The sequence below is a fragment of the Aristolochia californica genome, unplaced genomic scaffold (genome assembly GCF_029961685.1).
Source record: "Aristolochia californica isolate CCGP_79_NKW_82.1479 unplaced genomic scaffold, dmAriCali1.0.hap1 SCAF_93, whole genome shotgun sequence".
NCBI classification, from domain to species: domain Eukaryota; kingdom Viridiplantae; phylum Streptophyta; class Magnoliopsida; order Piperales; family Aristolochiaceae; genus Aristolochia; species Aristolochia californica.
In genome coordinates, this window is record NW_027182294.1 from 55,001 (window position 1) to 63,885 (window position 8,885).

The window sequence follows — 8,885 nt, forward strand, 5'->3', positions numbered from 1 at the left end:
GCAAGTAACTTCACTTCAAGCTGGGTAAGGGAAGGCAAGGAAGTAACTGAGGGAAGGGACCTTTACCATTTCGCTTCTTCAAGCTAGTAGCCTTTGTGCGGCTGACTCCTGCCTTTCTCAATCATTATGATGAGTGCCACATCTCTAAGCCTCGATCTCAATCTGCTATGCTTACGCACAAGACTACCCCTCTTCCCGAAAGCTTCGCGGGCACTAAAGCTGCAAGTAAGCTCACGGGCATACGCGATAGGGCACTAAAGCTGCAAGTAAGCTCTCGGGCTCATGCTTGCTACTGCTCTCGGGCACGCACTGCGCTCCTGCTCCTCGCTCCGTTCAACTCGTGCTTCTTCTTCTCTATCTTATCTTAATTTCGTATATAATAACAGTGTCTTTCTTCATTTAGTAAGCTAGTTGATCGAGAAACCTGCGCCCAAAGTGCTTTCGCGAAAGCCGGTCACCGTTTGGCTAAGATCCTTGATGACTTATGAAGAAAGCCAGACTTCAAACAGTAGGGCAAAGAACATAACATTATAATATGAATGATATCTGAGAATAATAGCTAAGTGTAGCCTGTGACCTTCAAAGCTTGCTCAATTCTCCTTCCCTTTCCCTTCATATTCTGTTGAAACTCATTCCCCTACCCCGGCAACTCACTCTTTGCCAGTGAAGTCCTCCCACATCTTGACCCACTCGCTCGCTATCTACCTTCCCCACCGCCCTTCTTCAATAATTTCCGAGACCTTCGCAACACTAGACAAAGCGGTATCATTGCGTAATCTATCCCCAAAAGAATCAATAAGGCGGCCCACCGGGAGCCACGGGTCGAACCATAAATTAGTGGTGGACCCATCTCCAATGAGATGTCGGATACACCATGTAGCGAAGTCCCTAACACGAAGAATGCCTCGCCAAGCCCAAGAACAATCCCAAGGAATCTCTTTTTTCTTTTTTTATTATAATTAGAATGAATTATGAGAATAATTCTAATAATAGCTAAGCGGGCACTAAAGCTGCAAGTAAGCTCTCGGGCTCGGTTTTTCCTGAACCCATAGTTCTAGTTTCTCTCGAAATAAGATATTTCTTTTCTTCCGAAGTCGCATTTCCCGCAGCAGCATCCAAAGCAGCAGCTAAAGCCTCATTCCGGACTGAGACCGTAGAAGAGTAATCATTTACCTAGGTCACTTGCCGAATCTCAAGGTAGAGACGAAGCTTCCGAAGACCCTGAATCCACGGGTCCAGGTAATGTGAATAGATAGGTATAGGCCCTTTCGGCCTGACCGAACTGAAATCAAAGGGGCGCAACGGCTTTTCATAGGCGGAGGCTTGAGCGCTTTCTGGCTCGCTTCAAGCCTGAAAACGCAAGATGTTTTCTTTCTACTTGGCTAAGATGTCTTCTTTCTTTCATTCTCATTGATGAATGAATTTGCATTTCATTCTTTCATTATCTTTCTAAATTGATGAATGAATTTGCAAGGATGTCTTATTTCTTTCATTAGAATTTCTGAAATTCTTTACATTTCTTTCTTGAATTCTCATTTCTAAATTCCTTTTTGAACGAATTATATGTATAATTCTTCTTCTTTTTAAATCTATTTTACCCCGTTGCTTGTACTTTGATTGTCGAGATTGGGTTGGTGTTCAGTGTACCTATCTGTATCGAAAATCAAAGAATGAAATTACAATGAATGAAATTGAATTTCAAAAGAAAGAAAAAGAATGCCAAACGCGCTACGGCTTTCGCGCTTGAGTTTGATTGCTCCCTGCATTCGGGGTGAATGAGCCAGTTCCGTTCTAATCTGAACGGGACGGGATAGGACCAAGGGTAGGAGACTGATTAATCCGGGCGGAAGTCAGATATAGAATTAGGAATCACTTGACGTTTGACCTTGACAAAAGACAGCGCCTCCTCACTTACTAGCATACGATCAATTCTCTCCAGAATTCTATCTCTTCCTCTCCTTATCTTTGTCCAGGTGAAGAATCCACTTGATGGAGACCAGAAAGAAGAGGCTTTCCTGGAAAGATTAGAATTCCTCTATTAGATTAGCATTCCCCAATCTACCGCCGCTGCTATCTTAGACAACTATTGAAGTGAAGATCCAAAGGCGAACAGCCACCTAAACGAGTTCTGCGGCTACCGACGATCGCAAGTTTGGTTGGTAAGTAGGCTTTCGAGGCTCAACTACTTCACTAGCTGAGGCACTTCTAGCGGACCTACCGATCATGCAGGGGAATCCAGCAAGAATAGGCCAAAAAGCGTAGGCTTGTTTCCTGCGCTCACGCCTGCGAGCGAAGCGCTCAAAGCGATGCGAGCCAGCTTGTAGTAAGAGGGGGGCACTTGCAGCCTTATCTCGCGTTTTCACTGCCCGCCGTACGTGACTTAGCAAGCGTTTGGCATTCTTTTTCTTTCTTTGTTTTATTTCAGAATGAGAATTGAAGAAATGAATTGAATTGAATAAAGACGAATGAAAGAATGAAATGCAAATGAATGAAATGAGAATGAAAGAAAGAAGACATCCTTTCCTTGAAAATGAATGAATCAATGATAATGAAAGAAAGAAGACATCTGATCTTAGAAAGAAAGAAGTCTGACAAAGAATGAAATGACATTCATTGTCATTTCATTCTTTCTTTCATTTTCTTTTCTAAATGATAATGAAGAAAGAAAACTGTTAGAAATGAATGGTTCAATTCCGGGCATTTCCCACATCCCCCATGAGCTAATTTAGGGAGTCGTTCGGTGTCGGGCCGCTTGCGCTGTGTCCTTGGGACCCACCCCACCAGGACGAGGGAAAAAGAACCTCCGATCCTGTGTCCAATGTTTACTTAACCGGCTGAGCTAGCGAAGGTTCTCCCTTGTTTGTTTGTTGCCCTATTAGTAAGCAAGCGACATACTATCAAGTAAGGCGTGAATTGGGCCCTCTTAAGTAAGTTCGAAGCACTAAGAATAATTGGCTGCACTGGAGGTTCGCTACTGGTTGAACTAACTATAATTATAGGGCCCTTACTTCGCTACCGCTTGGTCCTTGCCAACTTACTAATAGGGCGCCTCTCGTTTCCAAGACCTGAATTGAGAAAGCTGCCAGGGATTCGAGAAAGATTGAATAGCTAACCGCATTCCGAGATCTCATGTCTTGCCGCGATTCCGGGAGCTGATGAAGAATCTTCGAGAAAGAAATGCCACCGGTCAAGAAGTGGCAGATCGCGATTATCTGGCGTAGCAGCTCTCTCTATGTGGAGGAGGTAATGAGGCACAGGAAGGCCGCCCTCCGCCCAGAACATATCAGGGCCGGGTCCTTGCTACTAAACTGCGTCATTTCGGGTTCGATTGGAAACAGAAATGGACCAACCGGCCGGAAAAGAAGGACCCGACCTATCGTGGCGTGGTAAAGGTATTGTCTGTGGTGTTACTACAAAGAAAGACCCTTATAGGGCATCGAACAGGTTCGACTCTAATCCTTCCCGAACCGAAGGTTCAATCTTTTTCAATGAAATGAAATTTCATTCAATGAAACCGTAGCGCGCGCGGTTAAACCAACGGTGACACGGTTGAACCTTTGCGAAGTATTGTTGGTTAATTACAACCTGAGCTGAGTGAGGGATCAGATAAACCGACGCGAAGTTGGGTCTCTATAATTTAGCGAAGTCAGGGGCTCTTGATTTTGTTCATTATAAAAGCTTGCCCCCGTTTACTACGTACGGTTACTTCTGTAGGAGCAGGAAGAACCGGAAGCGGGCTCCTCCACTCCTTCTATTCACTATTGCTTATAGGGCCCGGATCCTGCATTACCACCGGTCCAATTGGTGAATGCCACCACTAGGGTTGCTCCCGGAATTTCCCTGAACTATATCACCAAGTTCGGTTGCACCCGAAGGGCCTGATTTCTGCTCGTTCCCCTTAGAATAGAAAGGGATACCGGTAGCGAAGGTGAAAAGCGGGTGAAACGGACCAGAGTTCAACCAGTAGCGAAGGTATTGGACTCCCGGGGCAGTAGCTTTGTGAAGGCCGATCGAATCAGCGAGTGGAAGTGCTAGTAAAATAAAGCCTTCCTTGATCACTTATGGATTCCGGGCTGTGTGAAGAAAGGGCTTTTGTTCCCCTTTATCTTCAGCTGAGCTTTAGAGCCCTATTAGTAAGCCCTATATTAGTAAGGGGAGATAAGAGATCTCCACTCGGACACTACAGAGGTGCAATCTAGAGCGGACAGTAAGATCTTCCATTTCCGCTACTCTCGGCTTGACTGATTGATGATGGAGCGATTCATTCTCCTAAGTCCGGCGGGATAGAACTAATTTCTTTCCGATGTTGGAGTATGCTCTCCTAGGAAAAGGAGTTTTTCAATGCCTCTTTCTGACCCGGAAAACTACAATAGCAACTTTGGGTACCTGCCTTAGCAGCAGGGAGCACTGAGCAATGGGGGGGGGGATGAGCTGGCATTAGACTTTACGATTGAACACCCCAGACAAAAAACGTGAGCCTTTAAGCTGAAAAACCGCCCCATATGCGATAAGGGCGAGACGGCTTTGAAGCTGGGTTCGCCTCCTTAGCTTTAGAGAGAAGACAAGACGGCTAAGGAAGTCCGCTGCTATAATTCAAAAAAGAGAAATGAAAGAAAGAATGAAATGCAAATTCATTCAATTCTAATTCAAGAAAGAAGACATCCTTGCAAATTCATTCAATTCTAATTAAAGAAAGAATCCTTTGGCAAATGAATGAAATGAGAATGAATTTCTTAAATGAGAATGAAAGAAAGAAGACTATTTTCACTTGCAAATTCATGTTACAATTCATGAAATGCAATTCATTTCTTCAATGAGAATGAAAGAAAGAGAAAGATAAAGAAAGAAGACAAAGAATGAAATGACAATGAATGAAATGAATTTCTTCAATGATAATGAATTTCTTCAATGAGAATGAAAGAAAGAATTGAAGAAATTCTAATTCAAGAAAGAAGACATCCTTGTTGGACATCCTTGTAAATGAATGTTGAATTTCTTGGATCCAGTTTTTCTTTTTTGCGGTAGAGGAAATGGTGACAGAGGCCTAGTAAGAAGCACCGGGAGTTCTTTATTAAGTTATCGATCCAGTTGGAATTCTAACGGGCCCCGAACCACACTGATTACTTATCTTCATTCGCACTAAAGAACTGGTGTCTCACGCACGAGCAATTGGTTTTTCCGATGAGTGATAGCAAAGTCTACCTCGCTGTGAAGGTAGAGGAAGCGAGAGCACTCGCAGTTTACCCGGTTCCAGGGATAGATTCATCAGTAGCATATCAATATCGAGATAGCCCATTGTTCTGGTTTATATTCCCGGTTACTCGGCTCCAAAAGCACCAAGATTAACCAATTTAATCACAGGCAGACTTGTTTGATACGCCTAACAACCATCCATACATATGCGTATCCCCCAAGATCGCCCCTTATGGCGCGAGGGGTATAGGCTCTCCCTCTTGGGAAGAACAAGTCAAGCTCGTGGGTTGCCAGAGGTCACCTTAGCCAACGACCCACGGCGGGCGAAAGTCCTTGGAGGCTCGACTCCGCCCTCCCGCTCTGTCGTGCCGGAAAGGATAAGCCCGGGTCTGGCGGCTTATGGCCCCCAGGCTAACGGTCCAGCACGAAGTAGACCGGTACCCCTTTATCTGGACAGATTACCCCGTACCTTCCCTACTTAACGTCTGACCCTCTTAGCCCGCCCATCTGGGCAACTCCCAGGTGGGTACTGCCCCGTGTAGCTCGGGGTGGGGGGAGGCGGACTTTTTATGCGCCATGGGTCTCGGGCCATATTGAGCGCCATATCAAGCAGCTTATTAAGCGCCATATTTAGTGCCATATCATGCGCCTCGTATATAGCCCTTTCCAGCTCCCAATTATGCGACATACGTAGTGCCATATCAAAGGTATATTAAGCGCCTAGATGACTGTTACTCCTGTCACGTAGGATGACTCAAGTCCTGACATTTCCGAAGGTAAGGAGATAGCAGATTTTAGCTCTTATTATTATATTATGGTAGCCCTCAATAACCTCATAACCGGTGTTTCCTTCCCTATGTGCTCTGGGCGGATCGGGCAGGTCCTACCGGCCCAACCCGCCCCGCCCCCAAAAACAAAAAGAACATAGCGGGGAGTCGACCCATATATACTTGCTTAGAGGGCGGGGCTTGCCTCTTGCAGGGACACATGGGATCTTATGCGTCACGGCATGAACCTGACCTTGAGGTCTGTCGTGAGAAGAAAAGCAGCTGTTGGCCCTTTCCTCTTCCGCTCCCAGCAAGGGCCGGCAATAACTGCTTACCGGCGGTAGCCGAATTCTCCGGCTGGATTGGATCCTACTTTCTTTTCCCGACGAGGGAAAAAGTACCACAATTCATGCTCGGCTAGCCGGGCACAAAAGCTTTGACAGGGAAATTGGGCCTGGCAAGCAATTCATGACTGCTATAGTTACTGAAATTGAAACGGGGAAAACATGGAAAATCACCAATGTTTATGGCAGCAACTTTTGCTCTGGTAGAAGGGAGCTATGGAAGCACCCCAGGACTATAAAGCTAGCGCTCACGCCCCTTGTAGCAATAGGGCACTGCAACTGCTGGTTCGGCAATAAGCGCCCTCTGTAGTAAAGGTGCTCCGCCCCTTGTATACAGAGAGCCTACGGCGCCTCTTGCTACAAGGGGCGCAGCCCCTTGTAGCAAGAGAGCCATAGGCGAGAGCCATAGGCGCCTCTTGCTACAAGGGGCGTGTGCGGTGCCCCCTATGGCCTTTGGGCTTGTGCGCGTTGTGCCCGCGGGCAGCAAGTGCCCCCTATTACTACTTTGTGCTCCGCCCCTAGTATACAGAGAGCCTACGGCGCCTATTACTACTTGGGGCTTGTGCGCTTAATCTAGTCATTCTTCGAAAGGTTTTTCTCTACCATTACCATTAAGCTATTTCCGCCCACAGAGTCGAAGATGTTAGAGTTATCCATAATTGTTTAGCTCTGAGCATTCGGCCTCCCACCGCGAGACCCGGTTGGCAAACCGAAATACTACCCTTTTACTGTGCCGTTCCATAACAATTCTCTCATGATTTGATCTATACGCTCTTCCACCCCTGTCAAGGTTCTATCAAAGATTTCCCCACTTTTTGAAGTTTGACTCTTCCAGGGAGCGATAGCCACCGTACCGATTGCGGAAGTTCAATTATTCTTCGTTGGATTTGCTCTATGACCGCTTACCAGTCTTTCAGGCTTGTCTTTTCCCGGGGACTTACTTGACTTTATATGAATAGATTTCACTCCTAGCTGCACTGATGCCCATAATCTCTTTTTTTCTTTTCTGGGCTCTCTTCTCTTAGAGGAGCTTTTCAAAGAGTGAATTGCTGCTCCAGAGGCTCTGCAGAACTGCTCTAGAATTTCTCGGAGACCCTTCCTTGGATGATGCTTCCCCTACTAGTTTCGTGTAATCGGCGAAAAGCCAATGATTCATTGCTCTTGCTGTCGGGGCTAGAAGCATACATACCTGATCTCCCCCCTTCTTCCATTGCTCTGTTGAGTCATCTACCCAGGATTTCGGCATTCATTATGTATAGGTAGGGGGATTCACTGCAAATACTAGCTTCCTGGTCTGCGTCTGCCATTTACCATTGCAGCAATCCTTTGAAATGCAGGGCTCTTATTAAAGAAAGATTATTTGAAAGATGAATCTCAAATTTAGCCTGTCATATGCGCTGTCCATGTCCAGTTTGACTATCATCCGTCTTCTTTTCTTTTCCCTCGTTTGGCTTCATAGATTGCTTCTTGGACACTACATATGTTCTCCGTGATGCTTCTGTCCTTTTTTACCCTTCTTCCTTGCTGTGAATGAAGTTCTTTCTCCCCAATCTGTTTGCTATGACCTTTGTCGCTGTGGAAGGTCTGAATCTCTCTAACTTCTCAGGTCTGGTTTCCTTTGGGATCAGGGAGATAAATGATGAGTTTACTGACCCATTTCCCCTAAATTCCACTAGATCTCGTTGAAAGTAGTCCCGGAATAGGTTAACTTGAAAGCCGTCCGGGCCTGGGGCTTTATTTGGCTTGCTCTCGAATATTACCTAATAGTTTCAGTACTCACTGGTTCATCTTTGAATGTGTCATTCCCAGTGGATCCTATCTATTTTCCAGCATCCTTTCTTGGCTTGCTCTTCTATCACCTCTTCTCCATCCAGTTTTTTGCTGAAGAAAGAAGGTTGTTGCCTCGCCTCTTTCTCCTTCTTGATCTCGTCTCGTTTGTGGGTTCCCTGGTCATTCTGAATTGAAGCTATGAAGTTGGAATTTCGACGATTGACAATGCTTAGCAACCGTATTGAGAAATCGTCTGAGAATCTCTTCTTTTCCAGTTTCTAATGGTTGCTCTAATATACCCAGCTTCCTTCTCACATAGTTAATCTGTTGCATCCTATTTTGTGATTTACCTTTTTCTTATTTCAAGTTTCGTTCTTATATCCACTTCAGTCTTCCTTTCTTTCCTCCCTGTCTTTCTGGAAGCTCAAGGTCCAGGATTTGAGCTTTGCTTTGAGAAGACAGGAGGGTGAAACTTTTCCTTCTCCACTTGCTGCTGGATGGTTCAGAACACCCTGGATTCTCAAACCATGTCTGATCACATCTGAATGGAATGGGTCCCAGCTTTGGCCGTTCTAGGCAGTTATGTTCTACTGGCCTGTGATCAGAGACAAAACTTGGGATGACAGCCATCTAATTCTGCCCAGGAGCCCAGCTTCAAAAGAAGGCCACGCCGCAAGCGCACAAGCCCCAAGCCTACAATAGCAATAGTAGCCATGCGGGCCCCTTTACACAATAGGGGCGTGTGCGCTTAGCCCCAAAGCATAGGGGGCAACTAGCGCACAAGCCTTAGGGCACTTGACGCCCGGCGGCT